The sequence below is a fragment of the Lepisosteus platostomus genome, chromosome 5 (assembly GCF_059453375.1).
Source record: "Lepisosteus platostomus isolate fLepPlt1 chromosome 5, fLepPlt1.hap1, whole genome shotgun sequence".
NCBI lineage: Eukaryota > Metazoa > Chordata > Actinopteri > Semionotiformes > Lepisosteidae > Lepisosteus > Lepisosteus platostomus.
Window position 1 is genome coordinate 43,136,335 of NC_142615.1, and position 12,104 is coordinate 43,148,438.

General features: G+C 45.0%; 2 non-coding genes across 2 annotated transcripts; one reads left to right on the forward strand and one right to left on the reverse strand.

Moving 5' to 3' along the window:
* Nucleotides 1-9,203: 9,203 nt before the first annotated feature.
* trnak-uuu (transfer RNA lysine (anticodon UUU)) lies at nt 9,204-9,276 on the reverse strand. Its single transcript has one exon. It is a non-coding gene; the product is annotated as a tRNA-Lys (tRNA).
* Nucleotides 9,277-10,867: 1,591 nt separating this feature from the next.
* trnaa-cgc (transfer RNA alanine (anticodon CGC)) lies at nt 10,868-10,939 on the forward strand. Its single transcript has one exon. It is a non-coding gene; the product is annotated as a tRNA-Ala (tRNA).
* Nucleotides 10,940-12,104: the final 1,165 nt, after the last annotated feature.

Genomic DNA, 12,104 nt, shown 5'->3' on the forward strand with positions numbered 1-12,104 from the left:
GAAATTATACTCCTTGTCAGGGAATCGAACCCCGGTCTCCCGCGTGATAGACGGGGATACTTGCCACTATACTAATGAGGAAGACATCACGTGCTCCGACCTCCGACCCCCGGCATCGTGTCCCGACGCAGCGTGCTGGAAGGCGACGCGTGCTGTGATTCCTTTACGGAGCAGAAATGACAACCGAGGAGACGAGAGATCATTTCAGCATTTCGCGTCTGAACGGAAAACACAAACGACCAACTCGGAATGACTTGCCTTTGACGCTTTTCAAAGTCTTCTTTGTGGACGACGACTGCGCCGCCTAGCAGATACAAATGGGTTGTACAACTTTGAACTAGCAAATGGAAGAGGGCTAAGCCCCCTCTCTTTTAGCCCAGGTTCGATCTGTCTCCCAGAATCACCAGGGCGCACGCACACACACACACCCGTGCCGTTGAAGTGCTCTGCTTCATTTCTAAGGGCAATTCAACATTCACTCCTACCCCGAGTGCAGAAAAGACAGCGTCCGCAGCAACAACAGCTCAGGTCTCTGCACAGGAGCTAAGCTGCCCCCATCTCCCCTGCTCTGCGGCTCCTGCGGAGTGGAGTCCTGCCTGGAGCCGTGTTTGCAGGCGGCAGCTCTCCGCGCCCTGTCTGTGCGTCGTGTCCAAGAGCTCCTGGGAGGAAGAGAGAGCCCTCCCACTCGGGGGCTTTTCCACGGTCTGTGTGAGGAGGGGCGGGTGTGTCCAGTAGCTTATCGAGCGGAAGCCTGGGGCGGCGGAGAGCTGTGATCGTGCAGACCTTGAGGGGTCACCTCTTTGTCTGCTTTCCCGCCCCCCCTCCGCCCAAGCTCTGCTCCAAAGTAGCCCGGCAACCCCTCACACCTGCACGTGTCACAACCTAAGGTGCGGTCATGAGACACCCATGGGGTGTCGTTCTGTTCTTGCTAATTGTTTCCTGCCCGTCGCAGGCAGGAGTCCATGCGAGGAAGATGCGCTGGACAGAGCTCAGAGGGCGCACCTGGGTGGCTTTCCTTCTGTGTGACGTTCCTGCAACACTCTCCCGCTACTCTTGGTGCGCTCATGCCGCAACACAGGAAGGCTGGAGCAGGTGGCTGTGGGCACCGCCGAAATAGCTCATTTGGGAGAGCGTTAGACTGAAGATCTAAAGGTCCCTGGTTCGATCCCGGGTTTTGGCATTTTGTTTCATCGCGCCCTTTGTTCCTCTCTCCAGCGCCCCCTGCCTAAAGTGACGCGTCCCTTTCTCAGCCCGAAACGGAAGCGAGACACCAGCAGCAGTCCCTGCAGGTTTCCGTAGTGTAGCGGCTATCACGTTTGCCTCACACGTGAAAGGTCCCTGGTTCGAGACCGGGCGGAAACAGCCTAGTTTTGTACGCTCCTGTACTACACAGAGGTCTTGAGCGACCGGTTATTTATTCCCAATGTATTTCCGGTGCCTTCGTGCACTCTTGTACCAAACGCACGTTTGACGAAATGACAACCAAGGAGCCGAGAGGTTATTTCAGCAGTACGCAGCAATTCACCAGGGCCTAGCAGATACAAATGGGTTGTACAACTTTGAACTAGCAAATGTAAGAGGGCTAAGCCCCCTCCCTTTTAGCCCAGATTCGATCTGTCTCCCAGAATTACCTGGGCACACACACACACTGTCTTGTTTCTCCTACACGTATAGTGTAAAAATTAAGAACCCAGGACGAAGATGTGACAATCGAACAAACTCTTTATTTCACCCGTAACTCCGAACCAGTTAGCTCCAAAATTCACTATGACCTGTGACCCTGAGCAACCGTTATTCCCCGCTCAGCCCTCCATCAATCAACATGCAGTTTTACTGCTGACGCACACAAATATTACACCTTCTCCAGCTGTTATGAATCACCTCTCTTGTTATATATTTTAGAAAGAGCACTGTGACGTCAGACACACTACCCAGAGCGCCGGGATTAGCGAGCGAGACCGCGGGAGTTATTGATCACTTATCTATCGACAACCTATTAATTCAACTGAAGAACCGTAGAATTAACCATTAACTTTTACCGATTGGTGAGTACTGATTCTTTTCCCGTTCTTGACCCTGTTTTAAATATCTAGAAAACGGTCAATACCGCCTGAATCGATCAATTACAGTACCATAGTACGTTTAGTGTTAATAATGTTCAATCCGAAATTAAAGAATGGTTATTCAAATTATTATTTAGGAATTTAATCCTAGAGCTAGAGAATTCCAAGTTGAAAAATTTGTTTAAGTAACAGTTGAAATGCATTTTCCATTTGTTTACAAATCATAAGTATGGTAACCACGGCGACACACGCCATGTCACTGTTCCCGGCTAGGCGTCTCGCCTTCGTCACAAAGAGCGGTGTGACGTCACGGACAGCTACTAATACTAATGCTAGTGTCTTCCTGTTAGTATTAATGAGAGTACAACTGGTAGTTTTAATATTAAGTTATTGTAGTTCAGGTGGGTAGCTGCGTCAGCATGCGTAGGCTGCAAAGGAACAAGTAATAGGTTTATTCCATGCTGAAAAAAAGAAGAAAGAGAACACAACGTTTCGGCCGTGGAGCCTTCTTCAGGTGTTCCTCCAGGTAAAAACAGGTTTTAATATTAACAACTTTGAACTAGCAAATGTAAGAGGGCTAAGCCCCCTCCCTTTTAGCCCAGATTCGGCTCTAACCACGGCGACACACGCCACGTCACTGTTCCCGGCTAGGCGTCTCGCCTTCGTCACAAAGAGTGGTGTGACGTCACGGACAGCTACTAATACTAATGCTAGTGTCTTCCTGTTAGTATTAGTGAGAGTACAACTGGTAGTTTTAATATTAATGCTAGTGTTCATGTGAGTATTAATGATGATAGCGCTACTGATAGTTTTAATGCTAGTGAAGAAAGATGTGAAGACGGGGGTTTGAATTTAATCCTTTCTGTAGGGGGTTTAGACTTCTAAGTCACAAGCTGGGGTTTATGGCAGGAAAGGGGGTTAACTGATAAGGATTGCAGATGCAAGCTAGGAACCCCCCTGGGTGTAATCTTAAACTGACCATTTGTCTAGAACATCATAAACTGGCCAAATACCATGAACCCCCCTCTTTACCATCAGACCAAGTGACGTCAGAAACGGAGAAGAAAACACTATATAACCCAAAAGTTTGTACCAGTACGTTGAACAATACTTCGGTTTTGTTGTTTCTTGCGGGAAACAAGACTTCGGCTTTATTGTTCCTTGCATGCAATAAACTCATCTGTTTTACTTCGTCTCGGGATCAAGAACCTTATTTCTTCTGTTACAACACTAGTATTCATGTAATATTAGTGCTTATTATAGATTTACTGTTAGACTATTTACACTAGTAGTCATGTTAGTTTTAGTGATAGCATTACTGTTATTATTAGTATTAGTAGTGTAGTAGTAATTTTGTGTTATTGTTAGTAATAATGATAGTGTTAGTCATAGTGATAGTGTTACTGTTGTAATATTAGTGGTATTTTTGTTAGTGTTTGTTATAGTGTAACTGTAGGTAAGAGTGTATGTGGTGTCCGTCATTGTGTGAGTTTGTGTCTGTGAGTATGTGTACTGTCTATGTGTGATTCTGTAAATGTGTGCGTATCAGTGTGTGGGTGTGTATCTCTGAGTGTAGTGTCTACAGTATGTGTGTGTCTGTGAATGTGTGCTAGTTTGTATTTGTGCATGTATGTGTCTGATTGTGTGTATAAATGTGTATGGTGTGTAGCGGCGAGGCTTATTAATATGAAAGAATTAAGTGTTCTGCGCTTTCCCAAATGAGGCCCCATTTCTCTGTTCATCTCTGTGGTGCAGCCACAGAGAAAATATTCATGCAGGCTGATTTAAGGTTCCTTTGATAAGGTTTCCTAGGACAGCTCCCAAAGGGGGATGCACTTAGCTAAGCCTGGCTATCATGATCAATGGTCATCCATTGGTGCCTATCTGTCTAGGGAGTGCCAGTTGGACATCTGGACTGCATTCCTAAGTGTCAGGAGTAAGTGACTTATATCTCACGTGGGACCCTGATGCCCATGGAACTTTCAGCCAATCAATGAGCTAAGGTTCCTCCAGGTAAAAACAGGCAACACAGAGAGCCTGAGAGATTCAGTAAGATTCAGTGGAAGAATTGTGGACAATTCTAAAGGGAATTCAAAGGAGAATTCCATGGCAGGACGGCCCAGGAGCAGAAGGCTCCCAAGGGCAGGACATTCTCGCAGCGCGCCTCCTGACCATCTTGAGACTCAGCCCGGACAACCACGGAACGGCCAGTGTGTCCGAGTGCCAGAACTTTCCTTTGTTCTAAGAGTCTAGACTGGAGGTTGCCAGAGAGTAACCAGAGGATCCACCCGAGGTTAGCACCAGCAGCAGGCCTCGTGAACAGGTCAGAACTGTGGACAGCTGAATCACTATTCAGAACTAGCTCTTCATCAGGAACGAACCGGTCCTCTTCCTGACTTGCTGGGACCCACAGTCATCTTTTCTCCTGTGCGCAAACTTTGCTAGTTAAAGCCAACACTAACTAGCTGGTCAGGGAGCATCAGCAGCACACCGTTGCAAGCCGCACAGCACAGCCTGGCACCAAGCCAGAGAGCGCGGATTGGAAAGCAACAGCCTGCAACTGTTTCTTTGTGCCCGCAGGAGATCTGAATCCCCAGAGATTGGATGAGTATTCAACTTCAATGCATTACAGCTCGAGAATTCAATTGTTATCCCAACCAGTTGATATCAATTTAATTCTTAAGAGTTATGTACTTGTTTTGAGTATCTAATGTAGAAGTTGTAACCAAGTTCGATTACGAAACGGTCTTAATGAATGATATACTGAACGTATGTCCTCTTGATATGTGTAACACTTTGTAACTGACTGAATATATACCTTTTGTATTCTGATAACCCTCTCGATAAGAGCTGTTAGGTCTATATGCATATTCTATGTATTAATAAATGTATCCTCGTATATTAGTACCTGTGTGTGTGCGTTGTTTGAGTTATGTCGCATGGTTGGGTTCTAAAGCCATCAAAAGAATCAATTTTGTGATTTACTGCTACAATTAATAATTGTCCCAGTAAATGCCCAAACCCTACAGAACTGGTGCCTTCAGAGAGCACACTACATTTAATATGGCAAAATTACATATTTGGCGTCCCTGGGTGGGCGTGGCAAGACTGAAATGAGTCAACCAAGCGTAATAATTCAATATAAAACACCGCGGGTTTCATACACGACAATACAGTGTGCTGAAAGTCGAAAGGAAAAAAAGTTCCCCTTGCTCTTTAAGCAGTGCTTGATTGTTTTGTGATCTTTTGCGATCTACCGGGTTGATTGCATACTTGATCTTGTGGTTTTCTGTGGTAAAACTGTGATTTCGTACTTAAAAGTAATATTCTTTAAGTTTAACGATGGTTGCTAAAAGGTCTGAATTCGAGTCGCTATTAAGCACTCTCTCTACCAGCGACAGGTTTGACCACGATCAAGCCATGAAAAGAATCAATTTTGTGATTTACTGCTACAATTAATAATTGTCCCAGTAAATGCCCAAACCCGACAGAACTGGTGCCTTCAGAGAGCACACTACATTTGTATTAAATTTATTTTCCTGATGGGAACCGTCTTTCTTTCTACACACTCATGCATGATGTCCTGTTTTCTTACAGTGTAGACATTTTGCTGTTCGCGCTCCGCATTCATCTGCTTTGTGCGTTGTTAGTCCGCACCTGTAACATGTAATGTCAGACGTCCCCTGTTCTTCTATATCTCTAGCATCGAGAGTTATATTCAAGACCTCAGGTATACCCTGCAGTACCTGCCAAACGCCACAGAACAGGAGAAAGTGTTTCTGGTCAGGAAAACTACCAGCAGAGCTGTACATGAGTGGATGGCTTGGCAGATAAAAAAAGTCTGTAATGATTTTGAGCAGCTGTGTCAAACACTTATCGAAGAATACAGTGATTTTATTGACCCGTCTGCCGCGATAGCCACCACCCTTAACATTAAGCACGAGAGAGCAGAGTCCCCTCGCGAATATTACGAGAGACTTAGACAAACTTAATTTGCAGGGCGAAATGATGAGGGTTGCGAAGAGAACACACATTTCAAAGGTTTACTCATCGCGAATCTCCACCCATCAGTCAGAAAGATGATCTTAATGCATACAGATGCACAGACCATGAAAATGACTGATATTAAGAGATTCGTGCAGAAAGCCTGGAAGTATGATGTCCAAAGTCGCTCTGAGCAAAAAGCTGTTAAAGCGACTGTGTTCGCCGTCAGAGCCAGCAGGGTTAACTCCCTCCTGCTCGAAGGAGCACAGGCTCCTGAGCTGGCTAAGCCCCGTTCCAAAGCACTCACACAGGACCGCACCCAGCGTCCTAAGTGCCATGAGAACACCGGGGGAGGGAAAGGGCTAGATAAAGCTGAACAAAAGGATTCAGTAGCCGCCCGCCTGGCCAGGCTTGAACAAGCTTTATTAGGACAGGGACAACCGCTCCCCAAGGCTGCCGGAAGCGTGAATGAGCTGATACTCTCCACTGGAGGAGGCGGAGACCCGCCCCCTCTCCCTCCCTCAGTCTATCTGATTGAGCGGAAGGGTTCCTGCCTGGATAAGGTCAGCCACTCCCAAGCGAGTGCTGACTCCACCCCTGAAGTCACAGAGCAGGCAGTAAAACACATAGGAAAAGCAAGAAGCTTTTACCTCGAGGCTGCCATGGGAGATGTCTTACCCAGTGAGACATTGATTGACACTGAGGTTGAAAGGTGTTTGATGTCATACGGCAAGCTCAAACGGGTAGAAAAAGAAAAGGGCATGCGACTCAGAGAGGAACTGTTGGTGGATCACCAGAAAGGCAAGGTGTGGAAACAGGTCAAGGCTCCTAAGCCTTCTGTACAGTTGCCTGAAAAACACGTTTTGACACTTTCCGCACACTGTGGTTAAGATCTGAGGCAGTGAGATCTTCTGAGCCTAGCAGTTACATTGGGATTCAACAATCTGAAAAAAACGCGTTTATATCAGGCTGAAAAACACGTTTTGAAAAGTCTGTTGCTCCTGCCCCATAAGTTACATGGGGGTAGCCAAAGTTGCAGAAACATGTTTATTTCTGCTGAAAAACACGTTTTGACACTTACACAGTGCCCACCGAACACAGAAGCCTATGTGGAGATTCCTTCTGTTCCCTCTGGACAAGAAATAAAAATATTTCCTTGTTTTCCAGATATACAGGGAAGTCGTGTCCCGGCCAAGGTCCCAACAGCCTCCATGCCACAGGAGAGGTTCTCCAAGCAGCCGCCTGATCCACCAGGTAAAGCACACCCCTTTTACATCCCTAAAGAGGAGCAGATCTCCCCACCTGGCGATGAAAAGGAGCTTTCCCTGTGCACCCTGGCACCCAAGAGGGGTCAGGAACACCACCCTGCAGTGGTGGAAGGGATCAAGATGGCAGGAGAGCAGGTTGGTGATGTAGCCCTCACCCTTAGCCCTGAGAGGTCCTCTATTAGTGAGGATCTGCTTGAGCAGCTGTCACAGGGCCACCGCCAGGTGCCCCTGGTGCAACATTCACAGGTTAGACAGGAGGTCCAGCTGGACGCTGAGACTACTGCGCTGTGGACACACCTGATCCCAGATGCCGATTCCCTCTGCTGTGACCCAGGGAACCTGCAGTCAGGTAACATTATTTCTCACAACTACCAGGTAGTGAGTGAGACTGACCTGATTGTTCCTGCCTCAACGGCAGGGTTGCCAACACACCCAGTCCCCCAGAAGGGACAGGGAATGAAAGCCGACCCGGTTTTCTTACAGCCACCAGCTCAGTCTGTCAGTCTGAGTCTGACCAACAGTGGTTCAGCCAGACTGGAGCTGGATGGTCAAGTCACCCGCCTGCCAGTGCAGGACATCGCAAAGGGGGGTGTCAGAATCCCCGCCCGCACTGACATGGGCCTGGTGGGTGATAGCGAGTTCGAAGGCAGTGAACTAGCTATCCCACTGCTGGGGCAGCTCCCTGAACCCTTAGCGAGGGAAGGGGGGAGCGAGCAGGTGTCCTACACCCACGCCCGGCGAACGATTGTAAACATGCCGATAGAGGGATTCCTCAATCAGGAAGTGTGCAGGGTGGACCTGAACAGTGAGAATGGGATAACAATCCCAGATCACTCAGGTGCTCCAGATGACCACTCAGCCGAGGGTCAGGCATGCTCCACCGCTGCACCGCCCCCTGCAGGGTTCCTAGAGCACATGTCACGATATTAGTTCCCCCTCCTTAAGGGTGCTCCAGCCCTTTCACTTAAGACTTTATTCTGTGCACCTGTTTCCCATTCCCAGCCCACCTTAAAAGCCAGGCGCTGACGCTCATCTATCTCTGCATCTGATTTCCATATCGTGCGAGTCCGGGACCTGGAAGCGCCTGGTCCCGTTAAGGTTTTAACCTCGGTTCCTCGGTTCCTCGGTTCCAACCCGGCCTTCGTGGTTTTTAATTCTTGCTCTGATGGATCTTCTGGTTTTTGACTTTATACTTGGTTTTGGACTTGTGTTATTAGGGATATGTCTTTTTTTCATGGGGAAAACTAGCCCGAGCAAATGTAAAGTTTAGAGTAGCGCTCAATAAAAATGATCAGAACCCAAAAGCGCTTCTTATGCGCATCAGTATATTCCGATACCACTGGTTCTGCAGAAGAAATAAGAAAAGCCGAACTCAAAGCACTGCGGTGGCATTACGGGTACTCTGTCTGCTGCTGCTTTAAGATCTACTCACACCGTGTTGCCATTAAGGCTACCTAGTTAAAAAAAAACTTATCGTCACCTTTTTGAACGTGATTATTAGACACCCGTTAAATCTCCACCGAGGTTTCTTGAGAGATCGTTCAGCGAGCGAGTAATAAAAAAACTACTTTGCTTCCAACCTCTGCTGTCTCTGTAAACTCGGACGTGATGATATGCAGTGTGCCTTTCCTCTTGTCGTATTCAAGAGTACTCACTGTGTGAGCTCCTCGCTGCGTGTTCTGTACTCTACTGTGATTTAATTTAGATGATTACGTGGAGTAGAGTGACAAGATCTACTTGAACATTTTCAGTTTGTGAAATGAAACACTAAATACACTACTGTAAATACAAGTAATGGACATTTAAAATAACCACAGTACAGCTAGAAGAGTGAAAGATAAAAGACTACTTAGAATGACATTCACAATAGACTTAAGAACGGCACAGCCGCCCGAACAGGGACTTGAACCCTGGGCCCTCAAATTAAAAGTCTGATGCTCTACCGACTGAGCTATCCGGGCTCTGAAAAAAAACCGACACTGTCGGGATCCTGGCAAGTCACGTGTCTCTTGTGCCGAAGAGCAGTCATACCTGACCCGTCTGGAATGACCACTGACAGACTTTATCCAGAAGCGACGGCACCACTCCCAGTAGAATGAGTGAGAAATACAGCATGACATGAGTAGTTAAGCGGCTCCTACAATCCATCTTTCCTCACATTACTGATTTTTTTCAATAGCATTTTGACCTTTTTTCACATTCAGATTTTTTTCACATTTAATAAAATCTTTTAATCAACAAAATTAAAAAGAAAACAAATGGAACATTTTTTTGGAACAATAATTAAAAAAAAAACTTTCAATGCCTTGGTTGTATACGTGTGCACACCCTTTATAAAGGGAGTTGCAACAGTGCTGAAATTTAAAGAGCATTTCTGTAGAGAAAACAGCATTTTTTCTGCCTTGATGTTAAGCTTAGGGAGCCTATCTTTTAGAAATTCTATTTCTTAACACCTTGCACAGCCTCCCGGCAGACTAACAAATATTTTTTTGGAGAAATTGGCTCACACACCGGAAAACACTAACGTTTATTTATGTTAGAGTATGTGAATAACAGTTTAACCGAAAAAGTTTGTAATTGTGATGTAAAACTCAGGCTTTAACAGATGTTCATGATGTTTCACACGGGGTGTTACCTGTTGTAGTGTTTCAAAAGATGTTAGCGGACCATAAATTATCTTGAAAAGATTTGTGTTTGTACTGGCTGGGATTCATACCCGACTCAATTATTTGGAAGGCGCCTGTACCACCAACGCACTTCCGAGAAGCACCTGCAAATTAACACAATCCTCTCTCTCACCTACAAAGTTATGGAGACACACACGTCCAATGAAAACTAATTTTATTCACTGAAGGCTCCACTCTTTTGTTGTGATGTCATTTTAATTAATATTAGCTTTGATAAGGTGTCGTTTTTGCCTCTTAAAGTTAAAGTCTGCTCCTTTCTTCCTGGTATAGAAATAACATGTTCCATCTTTGTTTAAAAACACCACTAAAAGTAAATTTTTCAGCTCTAACGACTGTGTGCATTGCCAAGACATCTCAAAAGGACTTATCAAATAAGAACACGATCCTTCCTATTACCATTCCTGTGGTTGGGGCGTTGTTTCACCCTTTTATTTTCTTCTACAATATTTGCAGACAGGGCTTTATCACTCGAGTTGTACAGAACAAGTGTGCATCAGTCCATGAAAATCATCAGTAGTGCTGTTTTTCTATGCATAGTTTAATCAAGAGCACTTAAAAGATGCAAAAAGCTTTCAAATAAAACAGAATTGAAAGACAGTCGAGTAAGGAGATAGAAAAAAAGCACTCCCCCGTCTGGGAATTAACCACCGTCGCACGTGTGACTGGATACAAAAATAATAGATTTATTTGTGCCCAGTCTCTTGAAGCTTCAATGCGATTATTTTTCCTTCCTTATTTCTTCATTCCCATTAATTTATTCTGTAGTAGAGGAAACGCGAAAGTGGGAAACTGGAGACATTCTTCGTGAGTGGTGGATTGTGATCAGTGAGCATCTGGACAAGTCTGTTCCATTACCTTTGCCATCGGGGATGTAGCTCAGTGGTAGAGCGCATGCTTCGCATGTATGAGGTCCCTGGTTCAATCCCTGGCATCTCCAGGTGCTTTGTATTACATTACTTACATCGCAATCTTCTGTTGAGTGAGAACTCTTTGCTTGTGTTGCGAGTGTGCAGGCACACTCGACTTGCTGCAGAGTTGCGCTGCTGTTTTAAATGTACCTCATTTAGTTCTGTTAAACCTTAAATTATTTGAAGTAATAATTTAGTTCAAATTCAGGAAATCCAGAGATTGCTTCACACTTGTCGTGGCTGTTGCAGAAAACACCTGTTGAATCTCGCCCGGGATTTCCTGAGAGATTATTCAGCGAGCGAATCCTCCTTCTGAACTCCGCACTAAACTGAAAGCTTCACGAGCTCCTCACTGCGTGTCCTGTACTGCTCTCGTGTAGATGTGAAGCACAGCCATAAACACACTTTGAACTTTTTCCGTTTAAGGAAAATGCAAAAGAGCATGACAAGTATTGATCGTATGAAATATCCATGGCACAACTCGAGAAAGTACTGAAGGACTACACATCGACTTTTGATGATTACAAGAGATTCAAGAAACACAATCGTCCGCACCTGGGTTTGGATCCTGAACGCCAGAGTTAAAAGAACATAAGCCACGTTTATGACCTATAAACTCTCTTAATTGTCTTATAGTTTATGAAATAAAACAATTTCTTAATAATCACGTACTGTTGATAGACGATTTATTGATTTTTTACAAAATCACAATTACAAACTTTTTCGGTTAAACTGTTATTCACATACTCTAACATAAATAAACGTTAGTGTCTTCCGGTGTGTGAGCCAATTTCTCCCAAAAATATTCGTTAGTCTGTCGGGAGGCTGTGCAGGGTGTTAAGAAATAGAATTTCTAAAAGACAGGCTCCCTAAGCTTAACATCAAGGCAGAAAAAATGCTGTTTTCTCTACGGAAATGCTCTTTAAATTTCAGCACTGTTGCAACTCCCTTTATAAAGGGTGTGCACACGTATACAACCAAGGCATTGAAAGTTTTTTTTTAATAATTGTTCCAAAAAATGTTCCATTTGTTTTCTTTTTAATGTTGTTGATTAAAAGATTTTATTAAATGTGAAAAAAATCTGAATGTGAAAAAAGGTCAAAATGCTATTGAAAAAAATCAGTAATGTGAGGAAAGATGGATTGTAGGAGCCGCTTAACTACCCATGTCATGCTGTATTTCTCACTCATTCTA